At 43.3% G+C, this 22,344-nt stretch overlaps 1 protein-coding gene across 1 annotated transcript in view; it reads left to right on the top strand.

Moving 5' to 3' along the window:
* Window positions 1-22,344, top strand: part of C23H10orf90 (chromosome 23 C10orf90 homolog) — a 242,833-nt gene that overhangs the window by 169,875 nt on the left and 50,614 nt on the right. The window lies entirely within an intron of this gene.

The raw sequence follows: 22,344 nt of genomic DNA, 5'->3' as shown, positions 1-22,344 counted from the left end.
AGGTCTTCCCGTAAACTTGTTTCCATCAGTAGCTCCAGACCATATGTAATGAGTAGGAAACTCGCCCCAAGTGAAGTTCATTTAGGCCCTTGTCGTTCCAGGGTGGGATGAGAAGAACCAAGGGCCATCTATTCCCGGATATCTTATGCCTCTGCTCTGAACATCTGTATGTCTGGAAGTGTCCAGGCTTCTGTGCTGTTTACTTTTCGATTGGGTCATTGATATTGATGGTTTGGCCTTAGAAACCTGGGCCACAAGGCCCCATCATGGAGTATATATGTGAGAGTGTGAGTGTCTGTATGTGAGTGTGGATAGCAATTATGGGATGTTTTCAAAAAGAGGCAAAATGGGGACTCTCCATACCAAACAGCAAAAGCAGCTGTTTTCTGTTCCCTTACTTACATTTTCTGGGGGCAAACTGGCCGGGATGTTTGCCTTTCTGCCATTGCCCAGGGCCAGGCAGAGTTCCCAAGGTCAGCTGTTTTGGGTACCCATCACCTTTCTAGGGAGATTGGAGGTGAAGGTGGAGTGGGCCTTAGTCAGTGGTCAGATTCCTTTCCTTCCCTGTGTATACTTCTGTGAGAAACTCTGGTTTATGAATTAGTGACTTACCACTTGGGGGAAATATTTAAAGATAATAGTAGTAAAACTGAGTAAAAGGCGTATGCAGAATATGCATGATAATTTTATGGTACAATTTTTGCCCATTAAAAGCTTTATTAATTAATAAAAATGACTGTAATACATTTTAAAGCTATAATGTGTGTAGAAATGTTAAATGATGTAATTAATTTTAACAAGTGTATATATATATCAAATGCTCAGAGAATTTTAAGGCAATTTGACATGGCTTTGAGAACTGATGAGACTGTTGAATGCCTCGGAGCCTGGCAGACTTATTGCAACTAGGAAAATGTAAGCAGCCATCAGTGTTGCGAAGCTGGGCCTCACTTTGGTTTTTAAAAGACATTTCTCAAGCCAGCCATTTCTTCTTCCCTGTTGATGAGAATTCTGGAAATATACGGCCTGTAGTGTTGCATGCTTCCCTGTTGAAGCATGCCCTCGTCTCTGTGCAGTGTCTCATGGTATGAAATCATAATTTAGATTTACAGCACTTTCAACAAAAGAGTCTTAAAAATCACTAGAGCCAGGACTCAAACATTTATCTCAGAGGAGCATGAACAAAGAAAATCCCCCCATCTTGTTCTTGACTTCGGTGCAGAGAAGGTTTTTGCTTGTGGCTTTGTGAGATGACTGCTCCTGTAACTGGCTTTCTTAAGCAAAAAGTATGAGTTAATTTTTACCTCCCCTGAGCTGACCTCCCTCAGAATAGCTCTAATCCCGATGAGGCAGGTGTGAAGCGTTTGAAAGGCTCTCAACCACCTGGCCCTGCTCTACCATTTGAGGAAGGAGAAGCTCACGGAGGCCAGATCACTTTCTTAGAGTTGCTCATCTATTATTTTGCAGCACGTGGAACATGGAGAAGCCACACTAACTCTCTGAGCCTGTTTCCTCATCTGGGTAACTACAGAAGGGGTTGGATTTGGTATTCTTGAAGCTTCCCTTAAGCTTTAACAAATTCTGTTCTTTTTGAGATGAAATCTATAAAGGAAAGAGGTTCCATGTGACTCTGGGCCCTCAGTCATAAAGTTCAAAGTTATAGAACCTTGGGCTCACTGGGACACATGTGTTCACGTGTATAAATGCTCACACACACACACACGCATGCACGCACACACAAACACATATCCCCGTAATGTTGTGCTCTCTCATTCAGAAACTCATTTGCAATGGGATGCATTTCTTCCCAGTGACAAGAGAGCACTTCTTGTCCACGTGATAGGATTCTTGCCTGAAATGTATAAGCATAGCTCATCACGGACTCTGACTACCACAGTCTGGCCTAGCGCAGTCAACACAAGTCTGCAAGGGTGAGCTCTCTGACCTTCAGTCTTGACAAAGCTTTTTAACCTTAATGCGAGTACTTGCCAACAGTGGTGATGCTCATTAAAGCGCCAAGGAACTGTTTGTGGTGTTTTCATCTGAAACTGGAATCTTACCTGAGGCATTCCTGACAGCCTCCTGTGGCTACACGTGCTGTCAGTGGTCTTCTACCTCATAGGTGAAGTATGGTTCACCTGTGGTTCATCAGAAGACTCTGATTCTTTGTATCTGAAGGATTCCGAAATATCAAACAAGCAGCATCCTCACTAGCCGACTAGCATTCTGCTGCAGGAAGGTGCAGCCCTAGAGATTCTGCACAAACGGAGGCAAAGCAATTTCAGCTCTAGTTATTAGGTCATCAGACAGACAGTCCTATAAATTGTATTCTTGAAAGAGCCTCCAGGACACACACCCAGGAAGATCACTAAGATTAGAGAAAATGAGATGCTATCAAGTGCTTTGTGCAATGCAGATTGGCTGTGTCTGCCAGGACACGCAGACCCAGGGTGCACTTGTTCTCTTTTCAGAGGCTGAGGGCTTGGAGACGGGTTCCCTCTTTGTTCATTTCTTCAGGTCCTGTACGTTTGTTACTTCTCCACTGTTAGAAGCATCCTGCTGGCACCTGGTAGGTGGGCATTCAACAAATCCCGGCATCTACTGGTAGAGAAGAATTTCACCATCGCCACCATCCCACCATCACCATCCTATCAATACCTACAACACACACTGTGGAAATCCTAGAGGCTAAGCCCTGGGCTACATGCATCGTATTCATTACTTTAAATCATTCAAATCCTTCTATAAAGAGGATATCATCCTTCCTATTTTGCAGAAAAGACAGACAAGGCTTGAATGTTAAATAACTTGCCCGAGCCCACCTGGCCCAGAGGTGCCAGAGCTGAGCTCAGTCCTGTGTGTTTGGCTCTGGCTGTGCCATCCTCAGTGAGAGCACAGAATAGATCAAGTTAGGAAGGTGGGGACTCTCTCAGTGGTGGCCCCATGTCCATCACCACTGTCCAAGGTGATGCTCAAACACTGCTCCTGGGTGTATAAATAAGACCAGCATGTGGTGCCCAGTTACCCTGGTAGAATCTGTTAGGAATAAGCAGTGCATTTAATTTCTAGCTAAATGTGACAAGCCATGCCATTGACATAGTTAAAACTTACTGGCTCAGACATCCTTCCTAGCCTGAGACCTGTTCTCCTGGTGTTCTGCGGGACATCCAGGTTGACCTGGATATTTCTCTCCTCCCCTGGTGTTGCATGCCTAAGCCAGTATTGAGTTCCATACGTTACTTATTGCCAGTTTCATTTCCCATCCGTGGTCTAGATCTGAAGCTTTCTGCTGTTCTGGAAACACCCAAGTAGATGAGCCAGAACCACCTGGTTCTATTTCGATGCTTGTGGAGAAGACCCTGTTGAGTGGACACCGTCTGCCAACATGTTGGCGTGTTCTAGGTGGACACCGACGTTCTAGGTGGACGCGCCGTCTTAGAATGGCTGTGGTGGCGTTGGCCTGAGAAGTCCTCAGTTTGCATTTACTCAGAAGACTAAGAAACACAGCATCCCTTCTGTGACCTGCAGTCACTAGTGGCCAAAGCTGGGAGTGACTGGAGAGGGAGGAATCCCTTCCAGGTCATGGAAGGAGAGCTGTGTTTACTGGCGTTCTGACGCGGTGATCTAATGCATTTGTAGCAGTGATGTTTATCTCATGAAGAGACCACTTCCACCACTCAAGGGAAGGCTACATGACACTGTGTGTATACATGCCAGGTCTACCAGAGAGGCCTGCATCACACTCAGCTCTCAAGCCCATGAAGACTTCTTGCTAGAAATGCCAGAAGACATTTGAGGACGAACCCTTGTTTTACAACTGTGCTTTCTTCTTAAATGATCTAGAACTGGGGTTGGCAAACATTTTTTTTTTTTCTTTTTGGAAAGGGCCAGGTAGCAAGTATAGGCTTTGTGGGTCATGTGGTATCCATAGCAACTACTCAGCTCTGCCATTGTAGGATGAAAGCAGCTTCAGACAATGTGTAAATAAATAAGCATGACTCTGTTCCAATAAAACTTTATTGACAAAAGCTAGCAGTGGGCCAGATTTGACTTGCCAGCTATAATTTGCCTCCTCCTTACTGTCTGTTCTCCAAGACAAAGTTTACCCTGTTGGCCATTATTCCATGTTGGAGTCTGTGGAAATCCAGCTGTCTCTGAGATGGTCATGAATGGGCATTTATTGCTAGGTGCTCTTGGAGTGGCACTCACAGATGGGGTTGTTGACGGGCTTAGAATATGAATGTTCTGTGATACAGTCAGAAAGAAAGCCTCAGAGGGCTCTGAACTTGGGGTGGCCTTTCAGAGTTACTCTGGGGGCAAAGGGACAGAGTCTCAGTCCTGGAAAGGGGATTGACCTTTGGTGAGCCTTCCGGTTGCCATAGTTACGCTGAACTTATGAGAACTGTCTTTCTGCAGCAGCAGTGGGGGACTACATCCTTCATCCCAGAGGAGAGGATCTGAGTGCATCCCAGCTGGCCTGTCTGAAGTTTACGTTCTCTCCTCTCTGTGGCCTCATAATCCTCTAAAACAACTTGAGGATCATTCAGGGCTGGACCTGGGGCAGTAAGCGTGGGGGAGTGGGGTATGGATCTTAGCACCTGTTTGAAGAAATCCTTCTTTCCCACCCTGGAACATTTTTGTTTGGGTTTTTCTTTGTTTCTTTTTTTTTTTTTTAATAGAATCTCCAAAAAACCTAAGCCCTTTGGGTTACTCAAGAAGATCCACTCTTCACTGCCCCACTCCCCAGAGGCACTTGCTTCTCTGCCTTCTCCCTGCTGTTCCCTTCACTTAGGAAAGCCCTCTTTCTCTCGTCACTGATGCTGATTTCCCCAAAACCTTTCTTGGAATGTTTTCTTGGGGTGTAGCTTCCATTTGGGAAAGCTCTCACTCTTCCTAACTGATCCTACTACTGACATTCACTCAATAAACGTATACTGAACAGTGGAGCTGAGAGCAGTGGCTTGGGCACAGGGTGGCAGGGGTGCTGAGAAGCGGTCAGGTTCAGGGGCTGTTGTGCCAAGGATAGGATGGGAGGGCAGTGCCCTCAGTGGCTGGAAGTGCCCGCAGGATGCGTCTAACCCTCTGCAGAGTCCTGAGGCTCCTCACCTCTCAGACCTTCTCAACCAGAGGGCGAGCCTTGCACCCTACTGCCCAGCGCCTGGCCAGCACTCACCCGGGGACCGCACGCCCTCCTGCCGTGGCGGGGGGTGGCCGAGGACCAGGTGCGCGATCTTAGGACGGTGCCTGCTCGCTGGGAAGCAGTAAGAAGAGACTTGAGGAGAGTGAGATTTCGCATTTCGTGTTCTCGTTCATAGCAAGAGCAGCCAGGGAGCCTTAGAATCTGCTGACCAACGGACAATAAAACGGGCCCCCTGGTGTGCAGCAACAGCTGAGAGCAGGAAGAGAAAACCTCAGCCCGAGACTGAACCAGCCCTCGGCCTGTCCTTGTAAATCAAGTTTCACTGGGACTTGGTTGCTCGCTCTCTGTCTTTGCACGCCAGACCTCTCTGTCCTTCCCTATCTCCCGGCCTTTGCTGAGATTCATGTCCTTCGAGTCGGAGATGCTGTCTAACCATCTCATCCTCTGCCGCCCCTCCCTTCTCCTTTTGCCTTCAACCTTTACCAGGATCAGAGTCTTTTCCAATGAGTCAGCTCTTCACATCAGGTGGCCAAAGTATTGGAGCTTCAGCATCAGCCCTTCCAACAAGTTTTCAGGGTTGATTTCCTTTAGGAGGGACTGGTTTGAGCCCCTTGCTGTACGAGGGGGTCTTCTCCAGCACCACAGGGACACAGCCACGGCTGCCCCTTCACACTCTGTTCTGTGGCCGCGTTGCACTGCCTGGTGGTGTTGGGTGGCTGGGACAGAGACTGACCCACAAAGCTTGCGGCATTTACCGCTGCGTCTTTACAGAAAAGGTGCACCAGCCCCTCTCAGGGGCACGCTCCGGGCGACTGTGGGCAGGTCTCCTCCCCCATAGTCTCCGTGTCTTTATCTGTGAAACGAGAGACACAGACCAGCTCTCTCTTGAGCGCCCCTCTCCTAGGACGTGAACTTATGCATTCTGGCTCTGGTTTTCTGTCACAGTAGCTGTTCAGACATGTCTGGTTGTCGGGTTGGAGAGATACTCAGGGTCAAAGGGCAAAGCTCTCTCCTGGTGACCTCACTTACTCTGGGGTCTCCTCTGCCTCTCTCATCCATCCCTGTCTGGCTTCCTCTGATTCTTTCCTCCCCCTCCCCAGAGGTATGTCCCGGCTGAGGCTCATCCTTGGTACGCGGCTCTCCTGCCTCTTTACACATCAGCAGCAAAATTAGGTACTTGCATGCCACCCCCCCCCAACCGCCACCGCCCCGTCCTTGATAAGTGGCTGGGTTGTGTGCCCAGCCCTGGCACCTCTTGGCAGTGCCAGACCAGACCCCTGTCTAGACAACCTTCCCTCCCTCCCGTGGGGGCCGTGGGCAAGCGTTCCATTCCACAGAGCGGACAGGAAACCCAGACATGGTCAGCTCACCATGCAGGTTATACTCTGCTGGGGACACAGACATCCAACGATACCCCTAAATATGTATGTCATCATAGATTGTGGTCGGTGAGGAGAGGACCATGAGAGAGTAACAAGGAAGGTTTCGTTTATAAGAGGGGACTCACCAAGATGATCTTTCTGCGGAAGGGACTTTTTTATTTTTACAATTTTATTGGAGAATCGTTGATCTGCAGTGTTGTGTTAGCTTCAGGTGCACAGCAAAGTGATTCAGTTACACGTATACATTCATTCTTCCCTTTTCAGATGGTTTTCCCGTATTGTTTATTACAGAGTATTGAGTAGAGTTCCCTGTGCTCTGCAGGAGGCCCTTGGTGGTTACCTATTTTATATGCAGGAGTGTGTGTATGTGGTTGTTTTATTATAAAGATTTTTGATGTGAATCATTTTTAAAGACTTTATTGAATTTGTTCCAATACTGCTTGTTTCAAGTTTTGGTTTTCTGGTATGTGGGACCTTGTCTCCCTGACCAGGGATCAAACCCTCACCCCTTGCATTGGAAGGCAAACTCTTAACCCCCGGACTACCAGGGAAGTCCCTGTATGTGATTCTTGAGAAGCAAATACATGAGGGACCAGCATGTGAGGATGTTTCTGGGCAGAGATGAGCTTGGCGTCTTTGAGATGCTGAGAAGGCCAGTGTGTCTGCAGCATAGCAAGCAGGACCACGAGGCTGAAGCTCGAGGCTGAAGAAGGAAGCTCGTGAAATGGTTCAGATCGGGGTTTTGAGACCAGAATAAGGATTGACAATTTTATCCTAACAGCAGTGAGATGTAGTGATGTGATGTATGCTTTAAGACGATCCCCTTTACCTTTTGGAAGGTGAGGGATAAAGGAGGCGAGGTCATTGCAATGGAGTAGAGGAGAGTTGTATGGGAGGGTGGAGGCTGGGGAAATAGTCTGATGGTGGAATTCACAAGTCTTGAGTACTGATGCGGTCAGAAGGGGGATGGGAGTGGCAAGGATGACATCTGACTTCCCAGCTTGGGCACTGGGAGATTTGGGGGCTTTTTAAAAACACTTTGTGTTTTCGAGCAGTTCTGGGTTCACAGCCAAATTGAGAGGAAGGTGCAGAGATCTCCCCCACCCCATTCACAGCCTCCCCTGCTCTCAACATCCACCAGCAGAGTGATGTATTTGCTACAACTGATGAACCTACATTGATGCATCATTGCCACCCAAAGTCCATAGCTTTTATTAGGGTTCACTCCTGGTGTGGACCTCCGATGAGTTTGGAAAAAAATGTATAATGACACGGATCATATAGAATAGTCTCACTGCCCCCCAAAATCCTCTGTGTTCCCTGTATTCATCCTTCCCCACCCAAACTCTGGCAACCACTGATCCTTTTACTGACTCCATAATTTCGCCCTTTCCAAAATGTCATATACTTGGAATCATGCTATATGCAGCCTTTTCAAATTGGCTTCTTTCACTTACTAATAGGCATTTAAAACCCCTCCATGTCTTTCCATTGTGTGAAAGCTCATTTCATTTGAAGTATGAATAATATTCCATTGTCTGGATGGACCACATTTTATTAATCTATTGACCTAAACAAGGACATCTTGATTGCTTCCAAGTTTTTGGCAATTATGAATGAAGCTGCTATAAACATCCATGTATAGTTTTTTGTGCAGACATAAGTTTTCAACTCCTTTGGGAAATACCAAGAAATATGATTGCCGGATCACATGGTAAGAGTATGTCTGGTTTTGTAAGAACCTGCCAAACTGTCTTCCAAAGTGGCTGCACCATTTTGCATTCTCACCAGTAATGAATGAGAGTTCTGGTAACTCGATGTCCTTGCCAGCATTTGGTGGTGTCAGTGTTCTGGATTGTGACTGTTCTAATAGTTGCGTAGTGTATCTTCTTCTTGTTGTAATTTGCAATTCCCTGGTAATATATGACGACCATCTTTCCATATGCTTATTTTCCATCTGTGTGTCTTCTTTGGTGACGTGTCTACAGAAAGTTTTGGTCTGGTTTTTTTTTTGAGTTGTTTGCTTTCTGACAGTTAAATTTTAAGAGTTCTTCACATATGTTGAATAACAGGGGAGAAGCTTGTTATCAGATGGAGAGAATGTGAGGAGAGGTGTAGGAGATCCCAGGTACCGTGAGGACAGGTTCTGTCTGAAGTGTCAGTGGAACACGCAGGTACAAGCTGCAAGCTGACAGTTGGACCCATGAATTCAGAGCCAAACCAGTGTTCCAGGATAGAGTTATAGTTTGGGGGATGGTCTCCCTAGAGTTGATGTTTTATGCCACAGCAGTGTTTGAGAGCATCTAGGAAAAGAGAAGGATAGGAGGCAACAGGGATCTGGGCATGCTAAGGTGTAAAGGTCTGGCAAGAGCCACCGTTTCAACTCCACACTAATACGACAATCACCAAGGCCCCTCTCTTATTTCTGTGGTCTTGCTGTGTGTCCTGCGCTGTCCCAGATACTTCATGGGTTTTAATCTAGTTACTCCTCCCTGAAAATTTGTAGGAAAGGTACACAAATTACCTTCGTTTTTCCAGGAATGCACAGCTACCGGGTGGGGCGCTCATGCCTCTGGCTGTGTTCCATGACCTTCTGATGGCATGTCCCAGACCACTGCAGCCGCTTTTCTGCTCAGATTTCCTCCTGCTCTTGGCAAGGGTCCCCTCACCTCCTGGCTCCCAGGCTCACGAGTTAGTGTCAGCTTTGCTTCCTCCCTCTTCCTTGCTTCCACATTAAAGAAAAGTGGAAAGTAGAAAGTCTCTGATGCCCATCCCTTTTTCTCCATGACCCCAGCCACTCTCCTCACTCAAACCTTTATCTTCATGAAGTTTCTGTGCACCAGGAGATTTATTTTCCTGACTCTAATACATTACAGGCAACTATGAATAACAAAGAGCAAAGTAAAAAGCTCAGTAGCCTTAAGTAATCACGTTTCACATTTTGGTGTCTTGCCTTCCTTTCTCTTTCTAGGCACGTCTGTTTTTTGCTCACAAATGGCTGAGATCCTGCTGCATATGTAATTTCCCTCTGGGTCTCTGCCACTCAATGCTATCTCATAAATTTTCCCTGATATTAACAGGACTTTATGAAGATAGCTTTCATTGACTGTGCTGTGGTGTGCTTTATGGATATATCGTAATTTAACTAGTTCTTCATTGTTGGTCCTTAAAGTAGTTACTCGTTTTTCACTTTTTGGAGTAATACTGATGTGAACACTGGGCTTATAAGGCTTTCTGTGTGCTGAGTTATTTCCCTTCAAAAAAATACCCTTGAAATGGAACGTCTATCAGAGAGTATCAGCCTTTTTAAGGTACTGGACACACATGCCAGTTTAGACTCCAAGAGAAGCCTAGGCGAGTGCCTTTCTGTACATGCTTGGCCAAGATTAGGTATTAATTTGCAAATTCTCCCAAATTTCCAAATGGAAAAATGCTGCTCTGTTGAGATTTGGGCTGGTGCTTCCATGGTCGCTAGTGAGAGGGAACATTTTGCTTCGTGGTTCCTGCTTCTCACCGTGACCTTGACCATAGCTGACTCAGTGCCCCCTACCCCAGTGTTGCCTTCTGTCTCTCCTCCTGGGCAGCATCAGCATTTGGGGCCAGATAATTCTCTGTTGTTGGGGCTGTCTGTGCACCACAGGATGTTTAACAGCATCCCTAGCCTTACCCACAAGATGCCAATAGACCCCCCCGCCCAGTGGTGACAAGCACAGATGTCTCCAGAATGCATTTGGGTTGGGGGAGAAATGACGGAATCATCCTTGGTGGAGAACCCCAGGCCTGCTCTGTGTCCAGCCTCCCTGTAGCCCACCGGGACTGGGGACTGCCTGCTTGGCAAGCCTCATGGCTCAGCAGGCCGTGACATAGCCTCAGGGCGTCTTTCCAGTTCGCCTCTTCAGGACTCAACTCCCAAGAATTCAGTTGCCTTTTAATGTCGTGTATTTGCTGTGTCTTGGGGGCCATTTTTCTTCTTCTAGACAGTACTGTCCTGGAGGTCGAAATCCAAGTCCAAGTTAATGGCAGTGAGCCTTCCATACCCGGCAGTGAGCCATGGAGCCCAGCACACGTGCTCAGGACCTGGATGCTGGGTGCTGGGTGCAGGCCATTCTGATGACCCCACAAAGCCTTGCTGATGTCAGGGTCACTTAAAAGCTTGCTGCCTTTTCTTCTTGATCACCTCTCCCTGTGATCATATCCAAAACCTCTCTGGCCAGGAAAGGGTGGCGAGCCATGTAGGATTCACTGTCCAGAGGTAGGTTGTGAACATAAAGTGAAAGCCTTCCTGCTTTGTTTTAAAATGGAGGGGGAAAATTCTCAAAATATTGTCTCTCTCCAAGAACTTACTAAGAATAATCAAATTTTGTTCAAGGAAGAACCTAATTATCCTTCAGATGGTCAAATGTAAAAAAATAGAAAATGCATGAACAATATTAAAAATATTTTGAAGGTTTTTTGGAGGTGGGGGTTTATTTCTATTTATTACTTTGGTAAGGCTTGGTGAGATTTTCCCTATAATGTGACGTTCAGAACGTTCCCCAGAGTCTATCTGGTCTTTAAAGTTTACTCATGTCAGCCACCCTAGCTGTTTCTATGGAGAAAAAGGGTTTGTGTGTGTATTTTTTTTTTCCTTCTTTCTGAGTAACCCCCCCAATTTTACGAATGGGTTGTGTCCCATGTTGCTTAGGAAATGCTCATTCTCATGGGCCACTTGTTCGGGTTTGCCTGAGATAGATTAAGAGAAAAGGATTCAAGGGCCACGTGTGCATGCTAAGTCACTTGAGTTGTGTCCACTGCGACGCTATGGACGGTAGCCTACCAGGATCCTCAGTCCATGGGATCCTCCAAGCAAGAATGCTGGAGTGGGTTGCCATCCCCTCCTCCAGGGGATCTTCCTGACCCGGGGGTCAAACCACATCTCTTGTGTCTCCTGCATTGGCAGGCGGGTTCTCTACCATGAGGGCCACCTGGGAAGCCCCAAGGTCCGCAGCCGACTGATAGGATAATGGTCTGCTCTTTGAAATAGAAATCTGCAGATCAACCCTCTCTACATGGTTGAGAAACAGTGATAGGGTCACCCGGCAGAAGCCCTGTGAATTTGGGAATGAGGCCCACCTGAGTTTCTTTCGGTTGGTTTCTGGCCTTGCATCCTCAGTGAGGTCATTTACATGAAGAGCGCTGGGCTTTATGGTGGATGGTGGGAACTCAGTACACTTCATTATCATCACCAGGCTTCGTTATCATCTGGGCTGTCTGCAGGAAATCAACTGAGACATGGTCTTGGAAAGAGGACGTGGTCACAACATTCTGTAAGGAAAAGCATTCCAGATATAGATCACCCTGGGAACAACCAGGGGAATGCAAGAAATAGGTGGTATGAAACCTTTGGGGTCTGTTCAACTGATAAACAACTCTGATGAAAGGTAGAGGCTTATCCATGTTTTGAGTATCAATGGACCATATTTAGGTGATTTCGTTCAGACAGCCTGCGTAGAGAGTGAACAAATGACTTTGAGGTCCTGCAGCGTCCTGTCCTGCACCTGCATAAATATATGTGCTTGTACCAAGTGACCCTCCTCAGTTCAGAAACGGAAGCAAAGGAGCTGTGGAAAGTGGAGCGTCAGAGCCCGGGCAGCAGAGTTTGGGAGAAGTGGTCCAAAAAAGACACTGAACACCACAGGGCTGTGCATTTGGGAGCTAGAGCTGAGCGAGACCTCAGGGAGAATCTGTGACGAGGTAATGGGTTGTGGCAAAGCCTGTTCTGATTTTCGCAGCCACAAGATCTCTCTTGGCTGCTGGCACTGCTGATCACACCATGGTGTCTCTCCAGGTCTAAAACCATCCATGGGAATACACCTTAGAAAAAGGTGTACATTCCAACTCCATTGCTTTTGTAAAGTTTTTGCCCCCTCTTATAGAAAACATAAAAAAGCGTGCCCATTGTAAAAGTTAAAATGTTGATAAGCAAAAGGAGGAAAGTAAAAACCAACCATACCACCACTACCCTCGGATAAACATCACTGTTAATATTTTAGTCGGATCATCTCATTTATGCACCAGATTTTTTTTAAATTTTTCTTTCCTTTTCTTGACAGAGGATCATGCAAAACATCATTTTAGAGGTTGCTTTTTCTCAGCAATTGACTGTCAAGTTTCCTTTCATGTCCTCCATATTCCTCTATTAATCATTTGATAGCTGCCAAGGCTTCTGTTGTAAGGATTTACCTAAGCTATTTTTTGAAAAATCTTCCTGTTAAATAGATTGTTTTCATTTTTGCCTGTTTATAACAGTGTGTTGATAAATGTCCTTGTAGAGAAATTTTTGAGGGCATTTCATGTGATTCCTTTAAGTCAGAGTCCTAGAATTTCTCGGTCAAAGGAAAGGCACAATTCTAAGGCTTTTTAGTATTGACTTCCAAATGATACTCTGTAACAGTTGTGTCAAGCTACACTATCAATACCTAAATAGTGGCTGCCTTGAAAATCTGCAGGCATCTGGTATTAACATTACAAAACTTTCATGTGATTTTGATAAGTGAAAAATAATCTTTATGATATATATATATATATATATATATATATATATTAATTTCTCAGGTGGCACTAGTGGTAAAGAACCTTCCTGCCAATGCAGGAGACGTAAGAAACATGGGTTTGATCCCTGGGTCGGGAAGATCCCCTGGAGGAGAGCATGGCAACCCACCCACTCCAGTATTCTTGTCTGGAGAATCCCATGGACACAGGCGCCTGGGGGGCTGCAGTCCATGGGGTCACAAAGAGTCGGACATGACTGAAGTGACTTAGCATGCATATTAATTTGTATTTTTTTTTTAATGGAGATGTTAAACTTTCTCATGTGTTTGTTACACATATGTGTTTCTTCTTCTGTAAATTTCCTCTGTGTTTTCTTTGGTCATTGTTTTCTTCAGCCTATTTTCCTTTTGAATCTTTATGTTAAATATAGCCTTTGTATTTACATTTTAATGTTTACCATTACTTTTTAAACTTTGGATTTTGAAATAATTTTAGGTTATCAGAAGAGTTCCAAAGAGAGTACACAGACAGCCTGTGTATCCTGTATATGCCGCTTCTCCTTATAATCCCAGGACTTTTTGTCTAAGCCAGAGTTGCTCAGCCTTGGCACTGCTGGCATCTTGGGCTGGATGATGCTTAGATCTTGTGAACTGAAGGATATTTAGCAGCATCCCTGGCCTCTGCCCATGAGATGCTAGTTTACAAAGGCTCCCTAGTTTACAAACAAAAATGTCTCCAGACATCGCTAAGTGTTCCCTGGGGAGCGAAATCACTCGCGTTTTGAGAATCGCTGAACTAAGCAATTCGTGTTGCCACAGTGTTATTAACTAAGCTACAGACTTTCTTCAGGTTTCACCAGTTTTTCCACTAATGTCCTTTTTCTGTTCCAGGACCCCATCCAGGACACCACGTTGCATTTAGTCATCATGTCTGTTTATGGTAATTTTTGACATTCAGATGTTTTTATCTTCCTAATCTCTTCCCTTTTGTTCTCACTGACAGGGTTACAATGGCCTTTTCTAGGCCATTTTTCTCTAGCTCCTTTATTTGAATCCGTAATCCCTCTGAATGTGTTTTCTCAGCTGGGGTAAGGTTGGGATCTGTTTTCATAAATGTTTGCCAGTTGTCTGTGGCTATTGATGGAATAAGCCATTATTTCTTTCCTGGTTGGAAACGCCAATCATTTATAGAATTTGGGTTTTATACAAGGATTTTCCTGACTTATGTAGTTTTTTTCTTCTAGAAATTTTCATGCCACTTGAATATTATATGACTTGCAAAAGCCATCCTACTAGCATCTATGGATTTGAACGATGGAGAATCTTTCAGATGCTCCTAAATTAAAATGTTAGCATTTCATGTATTGCATTACTGCAGAATTCAGGCAGTGAAACACTCTGGCTACCATTATACTTTTTTTTCAAATTTTAATTTTATATTTTAAAAATGCTCTCTCAATCTAATCCTACATTCTGCTTTTTAATTTTTGATTAGCTGTATTGAGGTACAATAGTTACATTGAGGTATAATTCACATAAAGCATACACATTTAACATATATGTCCATGTAACCAATACCACATTGATATGCAGAATATTTCTCTCACCTCAGAGAAACATTTGACTCCTTTTCAGTCAACTTACTTCTGACCCCAGCTTCAAGAAATCACAGATTATTTTTTTCTGTTGTTATCCTAGAGTTTATATAAATTAAGGCAACTTGGATTTTCTTTGTATAAGATTTTTTTCACTCAGACTAAGGCCTTTGAAATTCTTCCATGTCACTGTAAAGATCTCTAATTTCTCTCTTCAGTATTTTGTCGTTTTTATTATAAAGATCTTTCACATATTTTGTTGAATGTATCCTTATTTATTTCATATTCTGAATGCTGCTATAAATGCATCACACTGATTTTTTTACAAATTTAATTTCCAACATTTTTTAGTTACACAGAACTGATATCTGCATGGTGACCTCAAAAGCTGCTACTGCTGCTGCGACCCCATAGACGGCAGCCCACCAGGCTCCCCCATCCCTGGGATCCTCCAGGCAAGAACACTGGAGTGGGTTGCCATTTCCTTCTCCAATGCATGAAAGTGAAAAGTGAAAGGGAAGTCGCTCAGTCGTGTCTGACCCTCAGTGACCCCAGGGACTGCAGCCTTCTAGGGTCCTCCGTCCATGGGATTTTCCAGGCTGCATCCTTGCTAAAAGCACTTAATAATTGTAATACTGTTTTTTTGTAGATTCCTTAGGATTTTCTATGTGCATGATAATATTATGTATAAACAGAGTTTTACTTACTCTTTTTCCATCTTGATTCCTTTAATTCCTTTTTTTCTTGGCTGATTGCACTAAGACTCAGTAAAATGTTGAATAAAAATAGAAGGGATGAAAGTGAGCATTTTTGACTATTTCCTGGTTAGCTGTAAGGACTGAATAGAGAAGATTTCATCTACCAAGTTGAAGAAGTTTCCTTTTATTCCTAATTTATTCTCTTTCTTTCTTCACTCTGATAAATATATATAATACATATATACATAATACATATAATACATGTATAAATACATAAAATATATATAATGCAACACTCACCATTTTAATACTTTAGCTGTGTTCAGTTCCATGGCGTTAAGTATGTTCACTTTGTTTTGCAGCCGTCACCCTCATTCATCCACAGACATATTTTCATCTTGCAAAAGTGAAGCTCCACATCCATTAAACATCGATTATACCCCCTACTCCCAGTCCTCAGGAACCACCGTTCTACTGTGTTTCTATCAACTTCCCTTTTGTAGGCACCTTGTATCAGTAGAATCTTAACAGTGTCTACCCTTTTGTGAGGCTTATCTCACTTAGCATCATGTCCTCAGGGTTCATCCATGTTGTCTCATGAGTCAGAATTTGAAACCTTATCAAGGCTGGACCATATTCCGTTGTATGGATAATGCTGTGTTTTGTTTATCCTGTTCGCCTCTTGATGGGTACATGGGTTGCTTCCACATTTTGACTGATGTGAACAATGGTGCTACGAACATAGGTGTGCAAAAGTCTGAGTTTCTGCTTTTGATTCTTCTGGGTATCTATGCAGAAGCAGAATTGCTGTTAATTTTCTGAGGAACTGCCCTACTGTTTTCCATAACGGTTGCACCTTTTTATATTCTCGCGAGATGGACAACTTCTCCATATCCTTGCCAACACATTTTGTCTTGTTTTTCTGTAATAGTCATCCCAACAGGTGAAAAGTGGCATTTCATTGTGGTTTTGATTTGCGTTTCCCTAGTGATTTAGCAATGTTGAACATCTTTTTATGTGCGTATTGGCCATTCATATATCTTTTTGAAGAAGTGTCTTTTCAAATCCTTTGCCAGTTTTAGTGTTGGTGGTGTAGTGGTGAAGCATAGCTGTCTTCCAAATCCTTTGCCAATTTTATATTCAGGATCTTCTGTTGTTTATTTCTATTCCTAAAGTGATAAAAGCTTTTTATCATGCATGGATGTTGCAACTGACATAATTTTAACATACCTATTAGGATAATAATATAGTTTTTCTCTTTTATTTTGTAAGTATGGGGAATTATATGGATTTTCATATGTCAAATTACCTGTATATTTCTAGGTTAAACTCTATTTAGCCATGATGCACTATAATTTAAAAATAAATATATTGCTGAATTCTATTTGCTAATCTTTTAGGAAATTTTTTTTTCATTTATGCTCTTAAGGAATGTTGGCATGCCATTTTCTTTTTTTGAAATGATTTTGGTTTTGATATCAGGAAAATACTAGCTTTATATAATAAACTGGTAACTGGGAAGTGTTCTCTATTTCTGAAAGAAATTTTGGAAGATGAACATTATTTCTTGAGTGGTTTGTAGAAATCAACAGTGAAGTCATTTTGGCTTGAAGTTTTCCTTGTGGGAACACTTTAATTATGAATTCAGTTCCTTTAATTGCTATATGACTAGTCAGGGTTTCTGCGGCTTCTTGAGTCTGGTAATTTGTGTCTTTCAAGGAATTTACCATTTCATCAAGTTGTTGAAATTATTGCCATAAAGTTGTTCGTAATATTTTCTTGTTATCCTGGGATGTGCAGTGATGTGCCCACGTTTATTCCTGATACTGGCAATCTGTGTCTTTTTTCTTGATCACTCTGTGTGGTTAGTCACTCAGCTGTGTCCAACACTTTGTGACCCAATGAACTAGAACCCACAAGGCTCCCCTGTCCATGGGACTTCTCAGGCAAGAATACTGGAATGGGCTGCTATTTCCTTCTCCAAGGGATCTTCCTGACCTACGGGTTGAACTCACCTCTCCTGTGTCTCCTGCATTACAGACAGATTCTTTACACACTCAGCCATCAGGGAAGACTTGTTCAGTCTAGCTAGAGGTTTATCCATTTTACTGATGTTTTTCAAAGATCTAGGTTTTAACCCATTCATTTTTCTCTTATTTTTTGATTTTCTATTACACTGATTCTGCTTTTAGCTTTATTATTCCTATGATTCTATTTGCTCTCTCCTGAATTTCTTCTTTTTAATTTTTTAGCCTAAGGGGGAAGCTTAGATTAAATGCTCATATCAAATGTTTTTATATAATCAGTTCAAGATAAACATTTCCTTCCAGTTTTGATATGCAAGTTTTTTCATTCCATTCTGAATGTTCTCTGCATATACTTCAGTATTGTGTGCGCGTGTCCAGTCACTCCAGTCATGGCCAATTCTTCACAACCATGTGGACTTTCGCTCACCAGGCTCCTCTGTCCGTGGGATTCTCTAGGAAAGAATACTGGAGTTGGTTGCTGTGCCCTCCGTCAGGGGATCTTCCTGACCTGGGTATTGAACCCATGTCTCCTGCACTACAGGAGTATTCTTTCCCGCTGAGCCGCTGGGAAAGCCCATACTCCAGTTCACTTTGTTTTAATTGTAGCTTCATGATAAGCTTAATATCTGACAGAGAAAGATTAGATTGTGACCATTACTGTTTTGTTTTTCTTTTTTGCAAAATTTTATTAGCTACTTTATGTATTTATTTTAACTAGAAAATCTAGACCATTTATACTCATTTTGATTATTGATACATATGGGTTATTTATTTACATCATATTTTTTAGGTTTTCTATCTTTTTAACAGCTTTGCACTGAATTGGTTTTTTTCTCATTCTATTTTTTTTCTCTGCTATTTGGAAATTATGCTATTTACTTTTATCATTTCAGTTACCAGCTAGAAATTGTAACATGTAAACCTAACAAAGCCAAGAGATGAGTATTTTGAATCATGTCCCAAACTGTTTATTCACTTAGAGCACTTTAGCTATCCATGATCCCAGACAGATACATCCCTTCTATTACATGTTTCAGTTCCATCTTGTTTTGTTTCCGTGGCTCCTCCAAGTTGAATGTTACTTTCCTAAGATCAGTATTTAGCTCTGCCTTACGCTTGCCACTTTTGTGCTCTCCATGTCTTTGTGCATGTAGACCTTTGCTGTTGACAGCAGTTTCCATCTTTCTAAAGTATATGTGTTAGGCGGTACATCTCCTTGGTGATACATCCACAGTGAAGGGACTTTTGATGGTCAACTCTCCCAGGTGTGTTTGGGAGTTGGGAAAAGCAGAAATTCTAAAAACATCTTCTTTTTACTGTGTTCTTGAAAGAAGACTTTTCATGGAATACAATTCTAATATCTACAGTCATTTCCTCTCAGCCCTTTGAAAATATCTTCCGAGTGCCTTAGGCCTGGACTGCCACTTGGAGAAAGTGGCTGTAAGTCTAGTTGCCACACCTGCGTGCCTTTCCTTTGAGCTGCCTATGATGTCTTCTCTTTCTGTTTGATGTCACACTTCACTATGATGTTTCTAGATGTGGGCTTTCTCTTTGGTTATTGTACTCCGTAGATCTGATGGTTCTTTTTCATAGTTGTGGAGATGTCCCAGTCATGTCTGGATTTCCTCTCCTTCATTTGTTCCAGTTTCTCCTTTCAATTCTGATCAGATTATTTCCCACGGTCTCATTCCATCCCCCTTCCTCATAGCCTGTCTTCACGCTTTCTATGTGTTGGACTCCTGACAGCACATCCAGGACCCTTTTTTAGGTTAGTATTCCACCTCGCTCATTGTGCTTTCTGCTCTACCTGTGTTCATCAGAGTTTTGAATCTCAGTTGCTGTATTTTTGACTTTTTGTTTCTTCAAAATCACTCTTAAGCTTTGTCGTCTCTTGTTCTTCATACTTCTGATTAGCTCTTTTATTCCTTGAAACATGCCATGATTTCATGTCCTGTATCTGGTATTTCTAGTGTCCACAGTATCTGCAGATCTGATTCTGTAATCTAGCTCATCTGCTGACCCATGCTTATGGTGACTGTTCCTAGGATGTGTTGTGATTTCTGATTCACATGTTAGGACATTGTTGCTGTGGACCTGAGCTCATGCCCACTGGGACTTTGTTTGTGGAAATTCTGAGTCCTAGGTGGAGGAGAGTTCCTCCGGAGACTTCCATGCCCTCTAAAGTGCACTCACATGACGCTGCCTTTTCAGCCGTAGCTGCTCACACGAGATGTGTTGTGTGCACCTGGCCCCGAGGCTGTGATTGTGAATGGAGCATCTATGCGGTGTCTAGTCCCACATTACCGTTTCCTTCACTCTGTTCGTCCTCAGATCCAGAGCTCCAGGTGGCCAGCAACCAGCAGTTGCCTTTAGGGCAGCTGGATTTGTTCCCCACCTGAGCTCTGAAGCCTTTCTTTACTATTCTACAAGCTGAGCTATATGGGTAAATATGTATTTATGTTTGTGTCCAAGATTTTTAGTTGTTTTTGGCTATGTATTTATGTAATATGTACCATATTACAGGAAATAAGAGATCGCATTCCTTTATTTTTTTCTAGTAGCATTTTGTTAAGTTGGTCACCATAAAAAATAATTTTAGGATTTTGGGGCAGGAGCTGCAATAATTAAATCTATAAATTAATGGCCATTCTTGCAATACTAGTTTCCTACATTGAATGTCTCTTCATTTACACAAGTAGACTTAAATTGTGTCTATTCTTGAAGTTTTATTGTTGTTGACTTTTTAAGCTTTTTCTAACATTATAGGTTTTATTTAGGTATGAATCAAAATGACCTGTATTCTATGCTATTAAAACTTCTCTGTGAGCATATGAGATAACTGTCTAACATTCAGATCATGTGGTGACATAAATTTTTAAACAATTAACATTGGGCGTTTAGTTTCCTAATTTTCACCATGATACTTAATGTATGATACTTAATGATACCTATGTACAAATAATACTTAATGTATGTTTGTGTGTGTACAGTTTTGACCACACTGCTTGTATTCTTAAGCTGTAATCCGAGAAGGAAAATCATTGGGTAAATGATTTGAAATTATGAATTGAGTGTCTGTGCAGTGTCTAGTCCCACATTCTCAGGAGCTAGGTTTTGTCTCCTTCAATCTATTTGTCCTCAGATCAGGTTATCTAGAGCTCACTTTGCTGGAAGCAGAATCACTGGGTAAATGACTTGAAATTCTTTGTGGCCTTTGATTCTATATTGCCAACTATTTACAAAAATGTTGCCGCAGCGTGTGCTGCCAGTGGCTTTGCAGGAGAGTCTGTGTCTGCTTATTTTCTCTCTAGAATGGAATACATAGATCTTTACCCTTTGCTGTTTGATAGGTGAAAGTATCGTCTTCTCGACTAATTTCAAGTTGCAAGACAGACGTACAGTAGGCCCTGAACTGAGCAGATCCACCTGTATGCAGATTTTTCCGGTGCTGAATACCTCAGTATTACACGGTCTGCTGTTGGTTGATTCTGCGCATGTGGGGCAGCTATATGGAGCGCTGACTGTAAAGTTACAAGGTTCTGATGTCAGTGCCCCTAACGCCCCGTATTGCTCAAGGTCAACTGTATCTGCTTGTTTATTGGCTGTGTGTATTTCCTGCCTTGGAGATTGTCTTCTGTTCCATCTTCCCTTCTGCTCTTTGAGTGGTAGGTTTTTCCCAGGAGTCTTTAATGCACTGTTTAATGTCACCAGGGGCCTTGATGACTCGCCATCCCCATTTGGGCCTCTGCATCCTGAGCCCGAAGTCGTTTGGAACTTCACTTGACATTCCCTCTACTGCGTTCTGACTTTTATTGTCTTTCGAGAATTGAAGTTGTTATGACCACACAAAATAATGATGGATCTAGAGGGAACTGGCAGGCTCATGGAGAAACCTTAAATGTAACTTGAACACATTGTGTTAAAGTTTCGCTGCAAATACACTTGCTGTGCTCTGCACTATTGGAGATACAGGGAAGAGAAGAACAACCTTCTCTGTCCCAAGTTACACTGGCTAATGAGATGAGGGGAATGCGAAGTGCGTCACAGTCAGGCTGATGGTGCAACCCACAATCCGTGCTGAGCCTGCAGAGTGAGAGGGGTTGGTCTCCAGTGAGTGAACTGGTGAAGTTCCAGGGGAAAGTTGACATTGGTCTGATGGAGCCCAGGAGAGGTACAGACGAGCAGAATATCGTGGAGAATGACAAACAGAATGTGTACCTGGATCCCGGGAGGTTGAAGGGTTGCAAACAGGATACAGGGATGGAGAAGCAGTTCGGAACCCAGTGTGGAGAGCGTGTGTGTGTGTGCCTACATGCTAAGTCAGTTCAGTCGTGTCTGACTCTTTGCGACCCCATGGACTGTAGCCCACCAGGCTCTTCTGTCCATGAAATTCTCCAGGCAAGAATACTGAAGTGGGTTGTCATTTCCTTCTCCAGGGGATCTTCCTGACCTAGGGATCAAACCCAGGTCTCCTGCACTGGAGGCGGATTCTTTACTGTCTGAGCCACCAGGGAAGCCTGTGGAGGGAGATCCATAGCAAAGCTTTCAGTCTTCCTTCTGGGGCTACGAGGAATGAGGAGATTGATATGAAAGCCATGTTCACGCAGCTAATGTGAAAACCTCATTCTGAAGACATGGTCCTATTTTCTTAGGGTTTCCTTACAGAAAGACACCCGTTGATCTCAAATCACAAGCTGAAAGTAGGCGTGTACTTTGAGACAATTTTGACTAGACTAAAACATTGCTGATCACGGCAGGCTCAGGTCCATGCTTGCCAGTGAGTTTTCTGCTCTTCTCCCGAGCATCAGTCCAGTTAGCACACAGCCACTGAGTCTAGGACTAGTAGAGAAAGGATTGGAAAAGAATTTTTAACGTGATGTAATTGGATGTGAATTGTTAATTACATTATAAAACTTAAAGCACAAAACTTATCTCTTCAGCTGAGTTGGATTAGTTTCTCAACCAAAAGAAA

The sequence above is a fragment of the Budorcas taxicolor genome, chromosome 23 (genome assembly GCF_023091745.1).
Source record: "Budorcas taxicolor isolate Tak-1 chromosome 23, Takin1.1, whole genome shotgun sequence".
Taxonomy (NCBI): Eukaryota; Metazoa; Chordata; class Mammalia; order Artiodactyla; family Bovidae; genus Budorcas; species Budorcas taxicolor.
This window is presented reverse-complemented; position numbering and strand designations above follow the sequence as displayed.